At 42.1% G+C, this 16,795-nt stretch overlaps 1 protein-coding gene across 3 annotated transcripts in view; it reads left to right on the top strand.

Moving 5' to 3' along the window:
- The window catches only part of LOC143366019 (uncharacterized), a 191,077-nt gene that overhangs the window by 118,591 nt on the left and 55,691 nt on the right, over positions 1–16,795 (top strand). The window lies entirely within an intron of this gene.

Genomic DNA, 16,795 nt, shown 5'->3' with positions numbered 1-16,795 from the left:
GGAAAGCCAATAATTGGACGGTTGTCTTGCTCCGTTTATGTTTCCCTTTTTCTATCGAACGCAAACCGCGGTGCAAGGGGAGGATACCGGGGAGTGCTTTAGCCCCGGTGCTATCGAAAGGGCGGCGCGTAGTTTTTAGCGGAACGCGCAGGAGACACCAGGATTTCCTACCGAGGCCCGCGCTGGTCTTGCCCCTCGATTCGATTTCTCGCTGGCGTCGAGCTGAGGCCATCACTCCCGCGAGAATTGCTGCCTGAACGCAAGTTGCCTGACGCAGCAGGGAGGGAGACTTGGGAATAGAGCGAAGTTTGGGGAATTCTTTCCTGAAACATAGGCACATAAATATTTCATGACTGACGCGTTGCATGCATCCACGTACGTATCTCTATTTCCAATAGTTTACTTTCCCAAACATCTTTGTGCTTGAAGATAATTCCAGCGCAATTCTAAATTCCTCCCCAATACACAAAGAACGTTCCACGTCAGCCTTAAACCATGGCGTATTCTTCGAGGCTTCATATACGTAAGAAGAAATTGCTGGCACAAGTTACCAGTGCCTCACCGAGGCGGAAGCAGCTTAACGTCGTCAGCGCAGCGCACGTCAGCCCCCAGGATCCTCGTCAAATTGAATCGAAGAAACGCGTCCGCGCGAGGGGCCTGCTGCGCGCAAACAGAAACGGTGTTTGTCTTGCATTATCTTAGCTGCATTTGCATTCTTATTAAATGCGCCCGCTCGGGCGACAGACACGTACGAAAAGCATGAATAGAAATGGTCGCATTAATTTTTTCCCCGCATCCTCTGGCGGCAGTTATCTCCGCGGGCAGAATGGCAGCCGAGCGCGCCGCTTTCATTTCCGGGAGTAATAGCAGCTTTCATGCGTGCTTCTGCTATGCGATCCGATGCTGTATGGGGGCCTGCCTCTGATAAAGCAAATTCTACGGCTCGTTCGATCGCCTCGATGCCCCAGCTTTTCAGCGCCGCGAACAAGATTCGACATAGCTTGGAGACTGAGAAGCACTGTTATTTTTTTACAAAATTGATCAAAGTCTGGGGAATTTATTAGAAGGACTACTGAGACATCGCAGTGCGCAAGGATTGTCTCGAAGGGAAAGTTCGCCAATCAGGGAACCAGGATTTGCAAGCGAATGAGGAGGCAGGGTGCTAGAAGTTGAATTGTTATCAAGAAATCTTTGATTATTCATTGGATCGTATCGTAAATCCACGACACATATCAAGAAGTTGGTGTCCTTCGGGAATTTGCGAGGTCTGAATTGATTCTTAGGTGTAATTTAATATCTCAGGAGAATATGAGTATTGCTAGTAGTACGAGTCAGTAATATTAGATTCTACTGGTAAATCAAAATACTAGGGGCATCAAAAATCGCGAATCGCATGGCTGAATGCAGGACTTGGTGGTACCTATGTACTTGCAAGCGTGACGCATGGCTGTGTGTTTCATTCTTCATTAGCGTTGGGTATAAAGCTTTCGCAAGTACCTTCGTAGGAAATGGAAATACATGTGTATTGACCAGCGGTATCGGTGCTCCCAAGGGCCACGATACAATCAGCCGCAGAGTATATTCTGTTTGCCCTTAGAATTCATTTCCCATTGGTAAACTGGCTCCAGCGCTGAGATTCGTTGAGTAATGAACGCTCCACTCTACCGCAGGCATTATTACGCTTCGAGGCAAAAGTATAAGACTTATTGTTACTCTTGGGAGACAAAGCATCCAAATGGTAGCAATAAATCTGTATCTGTATTGGAAATAAAGGTAAATATTTCTACGGTATTGGGACCTACTATTGTAGTGGTTCATTATGTATAGGTGTGTTTTGAATAGAATTAACTGGTCGATATCGTGTTAATTTTCCTGTTTGAGTGGCAGAGATATGTAAGTCAATAAGGAAAGAAGTGAAATGATGGGAATAGTTTCTTACGGTGGCCTTAACCCTTAACTGGTATCCTGGGATCAGTCATGACCCCAAGCACGCAAGGTTCGTTGCAAAATATTTGGTTGTCTAAGTTTGTAAACTGAATTTCTAATTAATTTGATCATAATAGTTTAACTGTCTACGTATCTATTATTTTATACATTACCTACGAACAAAATAGGTATTCATAGAGGTTGATCTAATGTCGACTTTACAAATTTCTGTGTCCTTTTTTATTTGGGGTCTGCCACGACCCCAAGATAACAGTTACGTTTGAAAAAACAGTATACCAGTTAAGGGTTAAGGGGTTATGCCTAGTTAGGCGGTCGAAAAGAGGCGAATATTTGTGATTTTTTTTTTTGAAGAAGCGGAAGCGTATAATTTTACAAAACTTTTTGCGTTTAAAAGAGCAACGTTTAAAGAACACTTGGTAATTTTTTTCGTAGAAAAATATTTATTTTTTGTTTTTTGATTTTAGATAATCTGGTTCCGAATGGCAATGGTCACCGCAAAAGCAAATTTTTAAAAATGCTTCTTGGATGTCGCTTGTTATTTTATTATAAACTTAAATATTTTTCTACGAAAAAATTAAGTCCCCTTAAGTAGCCAGTTGATTTTGTTCCAATTATAGCCATCACTGTCCTCCATTACATATTTATTGGTCCACTTATTTATTCCCAGTATGCATAGAATAATTCTTGAGGTATAGAAATAGGTCATAGTCTGCGCTATTCAGGATTAATTATTATTGAGCAAAATTCATCACAGTGTGATTTAGACGATTCTTAATAAAACTATGAATTTCATTTGTGGTTTCCAATTCTACATGAACTTGACAGATTTTAACAATTAATTCTTAAAGCTCAGTTCCATGTTTCCTCGCGTCTATACGGATATCAAGGAAGGTGGTTTGTAATTTTCCAAAGTCCCAAACGGAAGCTCCCCACTTTCCAGAATACCACAAATTTTTCTAGTACTTTAGCTTCCCACAAGCTGACTCCGATATTTTTAACAGAAGCTACACTTCGAAACGAACGACCCATGTAGAAACGCGAGAATGGCAGCAGACACAGAGTCATAAATACTTTATCTGTCCACCAAGACTCGCCACCGAAGTGGATTCGAAAATCCATTGATCACGATTTACCGCGAGCATTTGTGGTCGTGTAGGAGAAGAATGGTTCGGCTTATTCGCGGCGTTATCCTGCTCCAGCTAACGTTATTCTCGGCGTCGCGATCGGCGCTGAGATCGAGCAATAAAGACGATCATAGGTCGGGATTGATGGACTCCGTGAAAATGCCGGACTATTAGTTTCTCGTTAACGGTGGAACCGTTACTTCGTCGATTTATCACATGGAAGGCACGGATAGTTTCGTCCAGGGCGATTTCGAAGGATCGTCGGAGAGGGCGAGTCAGCAATGAACGAGGGTTAATTGAAGTCCGTAATTGAAAAGTGTGTATATATAGCTGTGGCAAAAGATGAAATACGCATGTCAAAGTAGAGAAGCAATTCAAACAGAACTCCTCCACTGAAGTATCTACTTTCATATTAATACTTTTTAAATATAAAAGTAAATAAAACTCCTAATTAAATCACGCAGAAAATTAAGCTACCACCCTAACTTTTAAAATCAATTGAAGTGCCACACCAGTTTACCTTGCAATTAGTACCGAGCTCGTTAGAATTACTTATCTTCAATTTCCTCTGGAAGATGATTGGTACCGCGTGAATCCTAAGACAGACCCTTCGAGTACACAAAGCAGCTTACATCTACAATCTTGAGGATCGCTCGTCCTACTGGAAATCCCTATAATTAATTATAACCCGTAAGGGACCAAGTTCCAAGGCTCGGTCCGGATCTAGGATAGGGCCAAGCTAGCTTGGATTACGATCAGAAATTCCGTCGCAGCGACGGCTGTAAGCCTCGTCAGCATACATGAATATGAAACACGTCGACAGGTCAGAATTTTGACTAGTAACACCACTTATTCCAATTGCGGGATTGCGAGTCTACTCTCGCTCGCCGCTCGCATTTTCTCAAACGCACCGCTTCCTGAATATTCACGGCCTCGAAAAACCGTAACGCTTTTGGAGAACTTATGGCTCCCGTTGCCTGAATAGCAATCCAAGGATATCTTTCCCGTGCTCTTTCTCCTGCCGTGCAAATAAAACGGCGAGGAGATTGGAACTTCTGCAGCCAATACTCTCAAACAGTTTTTCATAGCTATCTTCTTTCAGAGTAATCGAATCTGTGTATCTCCTGAATAATTTTCCCAAGTTCCTGCTTGAGATTATTTAACATTCCAGACTTTTAGAAATCGGTGAATACAGGTACGAGGAAATAGAAAAAGAGAAGCTACGATCACATCAACGACTTCACTCGACGTTAAATGATCCTCAAGTGTATCAGCTTTGACAGGAGTTTATCCCCGCAACTTCCATATTGCAGCGAATGAAAAGTGAATTATTGTAGATCATTGCTGATCATATCTCCTCGCAGAAGTTTGCAAGATTTATATAGTCTTCCTAAGTCGAACTCCCATCCGACAGCCCTGTCAATAATTCAACCCCCTTTTAACCGGAGCGGATATTAAAATATTCAGAATGGAGAGGATGAAATTTTCACGTGAAGTCTGAGCATGCAAGTGGAGGATTAAACAGAAGGTCCCTCGATAACTCGCGGTCCCCTCGGATTACCGAAGTTGAACAATTGGTATGCGGGGTTCGTGGAAGCCTCGCGCACCCGCTTAACGAAATATTAGGTGTTGGAGCAACTGTACGAGTCATCGGCTTCCCGTTTCGACGCGACTACTATCGGGATGCAGGAATTTAACTAAACCGTGGAATAATGGACGCCGTCGCGATCGTACAAAGCGCGGCTTTCGAGGCTCCGGGACGTCGCGGCAAACAATTCTTAATTACGAACTATTAAACTAATCTCGCCCGTCCTGCTGGCTCGCCTCGTCGCAGGCACGGAGCCCGGGAATTTACAATTAAACGTTCAAGTACTTAATGGAGCCGAATCGCAGCTCAGCAGCGTTTGCTTCGCATTCTTTCTGCCGGTTGTGCTTCCTGCGTGTACACGCCAGTCGAGGGAGGACAAAGAGGACCGTTGGCTGTCAGCCTGAGAAACTCCGGGCGTCCTTTTGAATATGCAAACTGTGTTCGAAAGTCCGCGAAAATCCGCGGGGCGATGCTCACTGGAGAGCAAGAGGGTGGACAATTTCTGGGTAACCGGCGAGAGAACCCCTTTCTGCCACTGCCTTTGAATGTTTCTGGGGGGGGGGGGGGGTGAACAATGGAGGGAATACGGGGACAAACAATGCCAGCGAGGAATACCGTGTTTTCGTATATTGTGTGTAATTATTGTGCATACATTGCGTTTAATGCATGGTCACCTCTATTTATGAGCCCTGATGGAGACGTCTTCGCGATGACAGGAATTATGTGTTCCGACACTTTAGGTGTCATAGTAGGTCAGAGATGGGGAAAATTTTTATTTAAATAAAATTTGGGATAACGAATATAAGTTTAAACAATTATTCGTCATGTGTCGAATTTGTCGTCATCTTTCGAGGAATAAAGTTAATTTTTCAACTTCAGTGTCGAATAAATTTTTCAACTTTAACTTGGACTGTATTCGACGTCGAATAATTCTCTGGCGCGCGTTCGAGCCGCTGAAAACTGGGCCTTGAAGTTAAAGTTAAAGTTAAAGTTAAAGTTAAAGTTAAAGTTAAAGTTAAAGTTAAAGTTAAAGTTAAAGTTAAAGTTAAAGTTAAAGTTAAAGTTAAAGTTAAAGTTAAAGTTAAAGTTAAAGTTAAAGTTAAAGTTAAAGTTAAAGTTAAAGTTAAAGTTAAAGTTAAAGTTAAAGTTAAAGTTAAAGTTAAAGTTAAAGTTAAAGTTAAAGTTAAAGTTAAAGTTGAAAAATTTATTCGACGCTGAACCTGAAATCGCCGAATAAAAAAATGAATTTCATTCGTCAAAGAAACGTTAAAGAAACTTTTATTTCATCCGTTATTTAAATAATTTGTTATTTAGTTAATGCCCAACTCTGTATTAGATGACTCGAATTCGTGTCGATCTTTTTAAGTTTCCCAACTATTGTTTTTTGGGAACTGTCGCAGCGGGTATAGTTTCATAGTTGATTAATATGAATGAAGTCGAATTCATAGACCCACACAGAGACAGATCAAAATCGTTAAGCGTGAAGGCTGATTCGAGCTGACACTGATTAAAAATTGGTATTCGTCGTCTTTTCGCTTGGTAAAGATACAGTATTTCTTCTGAAAAGTTTCAAGAAAGTTCCAAAAGTTCTAGGTGGTGGAAATTTGCGATCTGTGAAGCTTGACACACTAGGATCTTATCAGCTTAATACTCTATCCAAGAAATCCTGTAGACATGAACCTCGAATTTGGGACCTTTTCTGAACATTATAAGTAGCCTTCTCAGACTTGTCAGTGTAATGGAGATGTGGTGGATAATTCCACTTTACCAAGCAACCAGAGGGCTTACAATTAGTCACGCCACTAATTTCCCCTACTAAAATCATGAAACTAGTTAAGCATCAAATTATTAATGTTCCCGACTAAGCTATTCAACACCCCTGAATCTCGGTTTCGAACCAGAATTCTGTAACACCAGCCTTGCGATTCTGATACTTCCTACTTGCATTACCCCAGACCTTGAACTGGGAAAAGCACCTTGGGTCATCGAAAGCCCAGTATCGAGTCCCACATCCCAGGAGCCGTCAGTATCCCATAATTTTGACCCCGCCGCAATCAAATTCCTCAACATGCTCGTCAGAATTGAATTTCACAACTACGATATCGCCAGTTTAAACTATTCAAGTGGAAAATGTCTGCAATGATGTCACCAAACGTATAATTTTCATGTGATCCTACAAAAAAATCCCAGAATTCACTTTAACAAAACTCTCCCAGCAGAACGTTGGGCTCCAGCAAAATGGAGGGTAATAAAATCATTTTTAAAAACCTCTGCTGGTTTTACAGGAATTTCGGATCCTAAATGCAAAAATCACCTCAGAGTTACTCCACCACGTGCAGCTTTTCACAACTCACTTTAACGTTTTCTGCGTTGTAATATGCGATTGAATAAAATTATTAGTGACAAATTACTGGACTCGCAACTAACTGATGTGACTTGGCAACCTAATATTTATAGTCTCCTAGAAATTTCAAGTAAGTTCTAATACAGTCTCCTAATCTTTTTTCACTCGCGATCGCCGTTTATAATATTCAAAAAACCTGCGACCCACCCCCAATATAAGGTAAGATAAATGTAATAACGTAAAAAAAAACACATTAAAAATAGGTATCTCAGAATACAATTCTAACTTAATAATATTTAAAAAAAAAACCGTGGTGACTACCCAGAAAACACTTCGCGACGCATCGGTTGAGAATCACTATTCTAATATTTGCCTCGTATGAAATTTAAAAATATATTAAAAACAGCTAAAATATTGAAAAAGTTTTCATTGCAGGCCTATGCTATTATTATTACCTCCACTCGATTACACATTAAGGGGGTATTCTACCGAAAAATTCTATTTTTTTTTTGTTTGACTTTCAAATATTTTAGGGTTTCGAAAGTATGTCTCTAAAATATTAAGGTGAAATTCGAAAAACTCCCAGAGTTATAGGGGCTTAAGGCCGCAGCGTGGCCGGCAGACGTTCCCTCGACCCTTGTATCTAAAGAGACTATGACTGCCAGCAAAGAAGAGACAGCTGCCCAACATGATTTTTTTGAAGCTCAGGAAGGTTTCCTCTATGGTCCTGGTATACCAAATTAGGGATAAGTTGCAGAAATTAGTTGTTATCTACCGCAATTTCAGTCGTATAGGTCGTACTGCGTGAAAAACTTTAAACGCGTTTTTCTCGAAACAATTTTTTTAGATCGGGCGCACATTTTTCTCAAAAACTACTGGACCGATTGAGCTAAAATTTGACACACATTCAAAGTGAATGTGTACCTATAGCCGGACCTAGAATTATATCAATAGTTTTAATAAAACTTTCCCCACACCTTGTTTTAGCTCAAGAAAAGTCGAAGAAATCAAATATAAATTTTTAAACAGCTGCGATTTCGGTAACAATGTCCGGACTTGGTTACATCTAGTTCGGGCGATAACTACACTCGTATAGATTAAAGAAATCTTTGGTACTTTCGTTTCAGATGACTAAGACGGCCGCAATTCGTGCGCCCGATGGGTGCGGTTTTCGATGACATGACCTGCGCTTCGGCGTGTAACTTGTACAAATTTCAATATAATGCATTCCAAAAATTTGTGTCGATAGTTCAAACACTACTAAATATATGTGCGAAACCCCTGCCCTGTAGGTGCGATAGGTTTTCCAGAATTAATTTCCAAATATCACCTTGAAAAACGAGTGTCTAGACTAGAATACCCCCTTAAACCCAGAGTGCAGTAATTCTATAACAGCGAGCGTCATGGTCCTAACAGCGAGGTACAACTACACCTAAACCCTAAACATGTGAATTAAACCTAACATACCAAACAAGCCACCAGACGCGCTGCTATACCACTCCATCACAAATGAGACTATTTATCAAAGCCTGCCAGGAAATTCCCTACAACGCGGAACCGTAAAAGGGGGGCAGGCGTCCTGGATAGCCGTGATTCGACCACAGCCCCTTCGCCGGAATCCCCTTTTCCAGGAGGCCTCTATTCCTGTTTCGCCGTGACGCGACGCCCGGCCCGTATTTGTTCAGCAGTTTATCGCAAACGGATTTACCGTAGCGCGCAAACAAAAAGCCTGGGACGCGCCGTGCAAACACCGGCCGAAGTTCCAGCGCGGGACCGTCGCGTCGCGAGCCGGGCACGTTTGTAATTTCGCGCAGTTCTACGAGTTTTACGGCACACAGTCATGTCGGAAGAGCCGTGGAAATTGCCGGCGCGCGCTCGTCCCTCCGAAGCTTGTAATTGTCGTTCGAACGGCCTCCGACGTCTCTCTGTAATTTGACGTTGCCAAACCATCCGACACGGCCTCGTCCCGAGCGAAAGGATTAAAGCGACGGAGGCTGGCAAAGAGGGGTCCGAAAAGGAGCGACAGAAACAACAACGGGGGCCTTTAGCCGGGGCGTGCCCGTTTGCCAGGGACTTTTCCGAGAGTCGCTCTTCCCTGCGGTGTACAGTTTCTCCGGGGAGTAGAGTTTCCGTTGGCAAGCCGATGACGCGAGGGGAGTAAAATTATTACCCCGTTTGGTAAATAATTCCCAGCGAGCTTGGCACGCGATAGGTGCGAATAGAATTCCCGGAATTCACGTGGCATTCTTCGAGCGACGTGTAGCTCGAGGGGAAAGTAATTTCAGCGAGCTGATGACATTTGGAGCGCTGGCATTAACGCTGTATGGGCCAATTACTCTATGTAGCCGAGGTTCTACCGCACCTTGGCCGCACATGTCGTTCGGGTTTTCCGGAGACGTTTCCGCGATCGATCGGCGGGAAGCAGTGTTACAGAGGCGTAACTCGATTTTCATGAAATTTTACCGGCTCGTTCCCCGTAATCGCCGCCCCCGCTTCCTCCGCGTTTCAATCAGTCGTTACCGGCTCGATGATCGTAAAGCTTTCGCGAGGCGGAACGAAGGCTCGCTCGGTTATCGCTTATCGAAAGTTCGATTTCCATGTAACCGCGATGCTAATGCCTGACGAGCCGCGGAACATCGGCCACGAACACCCGTGACTTCGCCCTCCCCCCGAAGTCGAAACGTACTCGGCAGCCATCGAGCTACCCCGCTCGGGTAATTCTCCCATTAGCTCGGCAAGGATCCCCCGTAATTCCCTGGGCCCCGGCCGCGAGCGAGGGGACATTTTACGCGCCGGGGCCGCTGTCCCACCAATTTCAATCCACCCGAGCCCACGTGGATAATATCTGTCGCCTGGATTGCTGAATAAACTCTCGCCGCCCTAAAAGTTTCCCGAGCGCGAAATATATCGCGCGTTACACGCCCCGTTTCGCGCGCCGTTACGCAGCGCAGGAACAACGTCCTCGAGGCGACTGGAAAGCTATTCCCTCGTCTTCCCTTTTCTTTCTAGACCTCGTCATTTGTTGGCGGGGGCCGTTTCTCTTAGAATGCTGCTGGTATTATGTGAATTATGTGCCCGAAGAGTTTGTAAGGTCGAGTAACGCTGGGTTAAACGATGCGTAACTAGCCGCTCGGAACTCTGTGCAAATATTAGGTGTGTTATCGATGGTAGAGAAGCTATTATTTAGGCATGGACGTGCACTGTCAAATAGAAGTATTCGGACATTTTTAACCCTTAACTGGTATACTGTTTTTGGCAAATGTGACTGGTATACTGTTTTTGGCAAATGTGACTGGTATACTGGGGTCGTGGCAGACCCCAAATAAAAAAGGACATAGAAATTTGTAGAGTCGACACTAGAGCAACCACTATGAATATTTTCTTCTTAGGGAATGTAGAAAATAATAGAAGCGTAGAGAGTTAAATTATTATTTTAAAATTAATTAGAAATTCAGTTTACCAACTTAGACAACCGAAAATTGTACATCGAACTTTGGGTGCTTGGGGTCACGAGCGACCCCAGGGTACCAGTTAAGGGTTAAAAACCTTTTAAAACGATGAAATTTTCAGCATGCATACAACTTACTTAAGGGGTCATGCCTAGTTGGCAGACGAAAAGGAACGTCATCTTCGGGATTTTTTTGTGAAAAATGTGATGTATGCTTCTTAGAACTATTTCGTTATTTTAGAAGTACATGTATTCTGCAACCCTCGGGAATTTTGTTATAGGAAAATATTAAATAATGAAGGAACAACAGCCCCTATCGCGGAAGCTGCTTTTATAATGGCGCTGCGCGGTGAGCACGATTTCTCCAAGCCGGATCATCTGAAATCAGAAAGCGAAGAAGATTCTGTTAATGTATGAGTTTATCTGGTTCGTGAACGAAGGATTTTTCAAAAAAATGATTTCAAACAAAATGGCGGCCGTTCAACGCAAAATCATGATTTTTCGATGTCTGAATTGTTCGTTTTTCGTGAATTAAAAATAGAGTTTTCATCAGAAACAAAAATCCTTCGTTCACGGACTAGATAAAGTCATATACTAACAGAATCTTTTTCACCTTTCGATTTCAGATGATCCGGCTCGGAGAAATCTTGCCCACCGCAAAAAAATAGCTTTCGGAAGAGTAGCTGTGATTCGTTCAGTTTTTAATATATTCCTATAACAAAATTACTGAGAGTTGCTAAATATACGTACTTTTAAAATAAGCAAATAGTTGTAAAAAATATACATTAGATTTTCCACAAAAAATTCCTGAAAATCACGTTTTTTTCGCCTGCCAACTAGGCATAACCTCTTAAGGAGCGAAAAATAGGTGATTCTTTATGAATTTTTTTGTACAAAAACTTTTATTGTATCTTGAAGTATTGTTCCGAATTTTTATGTGACAGTGAAGAAAAAGCATGGCAGATACAGAGACAGCGTTGAAAAATAATCGGGTGGCCCCGGCGTTGACGAGAAGTGCTGTAAGGTTTATCCGAAACACAAAAAGGAAAAGAGATCCTTAAACTACACGAATGTGGCTATAAATCAATTTGTCGAACCGTTTTTGCACCAAAAATTCAGAAGGAATTACCCATTCTTTGGCCCAACAAGACACAATCCCCCCTTAAATCTACAAACGGAATTTTTAAATTTTCATTACAAGCTCGGATGAAAAAATTGAAAAAGCGACATCCATCCACTGTTTTTTCGCTATTCCAATTGCAATTTCTTCCAAAACGCCGAAACACGTCATCTAAGTAGTAAAGTAATCCCTCTAGTTCCTAAAAAAAACTCAAGCCAATTGGACGAATTTCAAAAAAGTTATTCTGTTTTAAAAGTGTCCCAATACTGTCGTCCGGCACTGTAAATGAAAGTACGTATTGAACTGAAGGAAGGAACTAACAATGAGACCTTACTTAAGTCTGGCGAAGCAGTTTAACACAAAAAATCTTTTGCGAACGCATATGAGAGCGACTGTATAGCGCGAAAGAAACAATTGACGCGAAACGAGTATGCGACATCAAGGAACGTGTTCGTCGCGTTTGGAAAGTACGCATGAAATGAAAGCATTAAAGATTGAAACTTTGATCTGCCTGACGTCGCTGCCACTCCCGTTCGCATTTGTGAATTCCCATTATAAAAAAGATCGCAAAACGTCGCTCGCCGCGCGAAAGAAGGGGATGAATTTCACCCACTTGCGTCGTAAATCTAGTTGCATCTGTTCCTGGCATTTATTATGATTGCAATCGTAGCCTGGCTTTCCAGTACAATATAAATCCGCAACGTGCAGGTGGATTCGGTTTCCTTAGCACCCAGGAAACTGCGCTTTATTAACAACGAAATTAATTATAAAAAAACTGCTCTCGAAGAAAAATTACCTCTTCCCAGGGCTACGTCAAGTGGCCTGAAATTCTGCTTATTTTCTGCGCTAATGGTTTCCCTGGAACTTTGCATATACATGGAATAGGAATGAATCTTTTCAACCGCGGAGTCTCGAACTTGAAAGTTACAAGTTGAAACTACCCTTCGACACAATTCTTTGTAACAAAGCTCTGTGGCTTCTCGGTAACTCTGTTCTTGAAAGACTGCTTAAGCTTTGAGTATCAAAACTGTTCTATTCATAAACGAAATACTAACTGAACAGAATTCCGTTCTCGAAGTGGCGATTTACTACCTCTAAACATGAGTCTTCGCAGACAATTACATTAGGTCGGTGAGAAAGATCGTTTGCTTTATTGAATCGAAGTTTTTTAATCGGAGTATTTGCTTTTGGATGTTTACAACCTTTTACTACTTTTCTTGTACAAGTACAAGTAGGTGTAGTAACAAAAGACACTGCCGTACACTTAAGCGCACCTTTCGGTCAAAACGCTCGAAAAATGGGGGATTTTTATGAATTTTTTGCAGGAAGACGTTATAAGATATTCTAAAAAATGTTTTTGGTTTTTATTAATACACTCGTTAGGGTACACGCGGAATTGTTGTTTCATGTTTTCAGTCTTGATGCACTTTCAAGGCGGCAACGCTGCAAAAAGTGATACGAAAACGGTGACCATAAAATTTACTCGCAAGATTGTGTGACTTCAGGAATCGAAAAAATTTCATAAACTTTATACAAATGGCTATCGCATTATCCTCTGCGGCAGCAAAAAACACCAAAACTATCATGATTGGTGCACATTCGAATGAAATAGTGCAAAGGACGGGTCATTTTACGCACAAATGCGCAAATAAAAAAAAACGTGTTTCAAAAAATTATGTTAGAGGATGATGCGATAGCGTGTACAATTACGAATGAAACGCGACAAGGTTTTTCTCGATCGGTTCATTAGATCTTCTTTAATCGTGGTTACCGTTTAGGCATCTCTTTTTGGTAGCGCTGCTCTAAGCGCCACCTAGAAAATGCCTCGAAACCGAGAACACGAAACAAAAATTATTTTTCGTACCCTAACGAGTGTATTAATAAAAGCCGAAAACATTTTTTAGAATATCTTATAACGCCGTCCTCTAAAAAATTTATAAATATCACCTATTTTCGAGCATCTCGAGGATACCCTTAAAAGGTCATTCCGGTTAGCGCGCCGATAAATTCAGCGATATTCAGGAATTTATTGCGCCGAAAATAATTATAGTAATGAAATAAAACATTTCTCTATTTTTTAAACTACATTTCTACAGTAAATAAGAAATATAAAAGTAAAAAAATTATTGCTTTTCAAATGCTTTTGAAAGCGGTCTTGATGACATGTTTAAAAATTCATGTCTCGCTCGTGAAGGCGATTTCAGCTGTTAGACTTATCTGAACCCAAAAATCGAAACAGATTCTTGATCAGTATGTCTGTCGCTATCGCTTAGACTATAATTAGTGACTTATCTTCAAAATTAGCAAAATGGCGGGCAAACTGCAAGATAAATATTTTTATCGGCTTCCTTCTTTTGCTATCTTCGATTTTAAAAGTGTATTAGACTCGATAAAAATACTTGATTGTAGTCCCTGTGAGAGACACAGGTGTGCAGAACAAGCAGCAAAATTTATAAAACAATCGGTTCGATAGATTCTGAGATTTTATATTCACGACGTGGACAAATGACGTTTCGAGAAAAACGCGTTCAAAGCTTTCATCTACAAAATGCCTCTGTAGAAGCTAAAATAATCGGAATTTTTCCATGAAAATTTAACAGTACATTCTTGAGGATATGTACTTTCGAGATATGTTTTAAAAAAATAGATTCTTTCAATCCGTTCAACCAGAATGGTACCCCTTAACATCGCCCAATACTGAGCGAACAAACATTCGCTCCCAACTACTATCATTAAAATCTGAATGCTTTAATAATCCCATTTTCGGTCAATTACCAATTGGTACTCCTGCAAGCCACTACTTCACTGTAGCCACTAATTACTCGCGTACTCTTCTAAAAAAAAAACACACAACCAACCACCCCAGGAGACTCATTATCGTCACACACAAGTCATCCCTAGAAACCTCCCTCTACATCACGATACAAAACGTTGCAATTCAGCCACGCTCCTATTCAAGCAGAAAGCTCCCCGCACCTCGCTCCCAGTCCCCCCCTCCAATTCCCAATCCCAATTCAGTCACGCTCTCGCAGCAACCCCAGCCACCCCCTCGCCCCATAAACTACCTACAATAACTCCAACATTTATACCGCGTGGGGCAAAAGCGTTAATACTGTATAATCCCCATGCAGCGAACTTTCGCGGGGCGTACCTACTTCTGTGCAAGTGCTCAAGCACCGCGAGATAAGCGGGCAACGGTCGTTATCAGCGGCCAGCGCGTTAGCCACCGTCAGCATATCCAGTAGCCTCGGAGCGTTTTAGAGGAACGTCCAAGGGACCGTGGCGGTTTCAAAGGAGAGCGTACGGTGTCAAACGGGCCTCTAACGTGGTCCCGATCCCTATCGTTAAGCCCGGAACAGGGCTCGTTGCGGCTGCTGCGTGGGAGCATTCGGGCTAATGCTTTAGCAGCGGCCATTCCGCCGTGGCTCCTCGCCTTTTTCCCATATTTTGACAAACGTCGCGGCTGCCACCGACTCACGTGTGGCCGATAAGTCCTCCCGCTCTATCTCGGGCCAGCTAAATGCGCGGCTCGCGGCGCTAATTACGCCGGTGACCCCGATTCTAAAGGAATTAACTAATTGCTCTTTCGTGTACGGAAGCCGGACGGAGACGCTGGCCTTCAATAGCTCAGCGGCGAGATTACTTGGGAATTTACCCCTGCCTGGGGGTAAATTTACTTATGTGCTCTAAATACTAAAATTCTGGGCTATAGCTACAAATTGAATACATAACGCTTGTTTGTGTCACTAAAACCGACGGTGCGGATATCGTCAAGCAGCTCTTGCATGCTGCGGCTTGCCAGATTTGTCGTTGAAAAGATTTTACTTATGTTACAATTTACCCCGTGTTACAACCTGCCCCGGTCTCCCCTACATTTAGATATTCTCTACTTCTGGCGCTTCGAAGCAATGAACCTACTATCGATTGAATTTTCCATACATCCGTAGTGCAATTCGCGAGAAATGGAGAATATATGTCATTACGGGTCGCTTGCCACCCGTACATCCAGCAAGATATTAACGAAGAAACGGGAATTAGGTATCTCAGGGGTGGCCGATGAAGGGCCTTTCCAATTACCGTTCTGAGGAGCACGCTTTAACACGATTCTTCCAGCAGAAGGGACACCGCGATAAAGTAGAAGCCAAATAACTGAACTCAAATTAATTAGTCAATTATATATTGAAAAGTCTTTATTTACCATCGAGGGTTTGAAATAACTATTCAACGACCCGGATTATTCCATATTTAAGTGAATTCCATAATTAAGTCAATCGATATACATTAAAGCTTCAACTAGTTAATAAAAAATGCCCTCGATTAGCATTGGACACAGTTTTTTTCTTGAGAAGCTGCACCCAGTGGGACCAAAAAATTGTGAAAATTCGGACTTCTAGTTTCTCGACCCTTGGCTGCCCGAAGCTTCTTTCCTTCGCGTCGCTTGCACGAGCACAGCGATCGTGTAGCTTTAATCGCGAGGTCCTCCGAGCTCGAAAAAAAAAACACGCGGAGGAAGCTAATTCCTTGATACGCACGAAAATGATAGCCGCCGAGCGGAAAATGCGATGTATATTCGCGCGGGGGTAGTAAAACAAGGATACGCGCTGCGACGTTGATTACGCTGCGGGCGATTCGTTTTTATCGCCGTTGTGCAATCGAAATTGCTACGTTCGCGAGCAGTGTTCCGCAAGTATCGAGTAGAACGTGCATCAGAGTGTTTAAGGAGAAGAGCAGAGTCTCCATTACCTGAAATAACAGAGGGCTATTGTAACAGCTGCGTGGCTGTTTAAATAAGGGAATTTCTTTTAATAGGATACTCACTCTTCCATCTTCGGTTGTTTAATATTTTATGGAAGTAATATACGCTGCTGATTATTTTCTGCGACCAAAACTATTGTTTCTGGTACCAAGATTATTGCGAAGCTTGCAATGACGTTCTTCTGCGTTGGAGTAAGGATCAGTGCGCACGCGTGTGCATAGAACTTGTTACTTAGGAAATCTTGAAAAGGAAATACTGCCGTCTTTAGTTAAAATGTCCTATCTGACATTTTGAAACAACCGAGAAAACTGAAGTTTTAACATTTACTTTGTACCGTCCTTATTTTCCTTCAATCAAATTAAAATATGTTGTCATTATTTCGTAACAGCCTAATATAATTTTTTGTAATAGGTGTACTGGTAGGTGATGTATTATTACCGTACCAACTGATTAATTGTTTTAGATAGG

Source organism: Andrena cerasifolii, chromosome 2 (assembly GCF_050908995.1).
Source record: "Andrena cerasifolii isolate SP2316 chromosome 2, iyAndCera1_principal, whole genome shotgun sequence".
NCBI lineage: Eukaryota > Metazoa > Arthropoda > Insecta > Hymenoptera > Andrenidae > Andrena > Andrena cerasifolii.
This window is presented reverse-complemented; position numbering and strand designations above follow the sequence as displayed.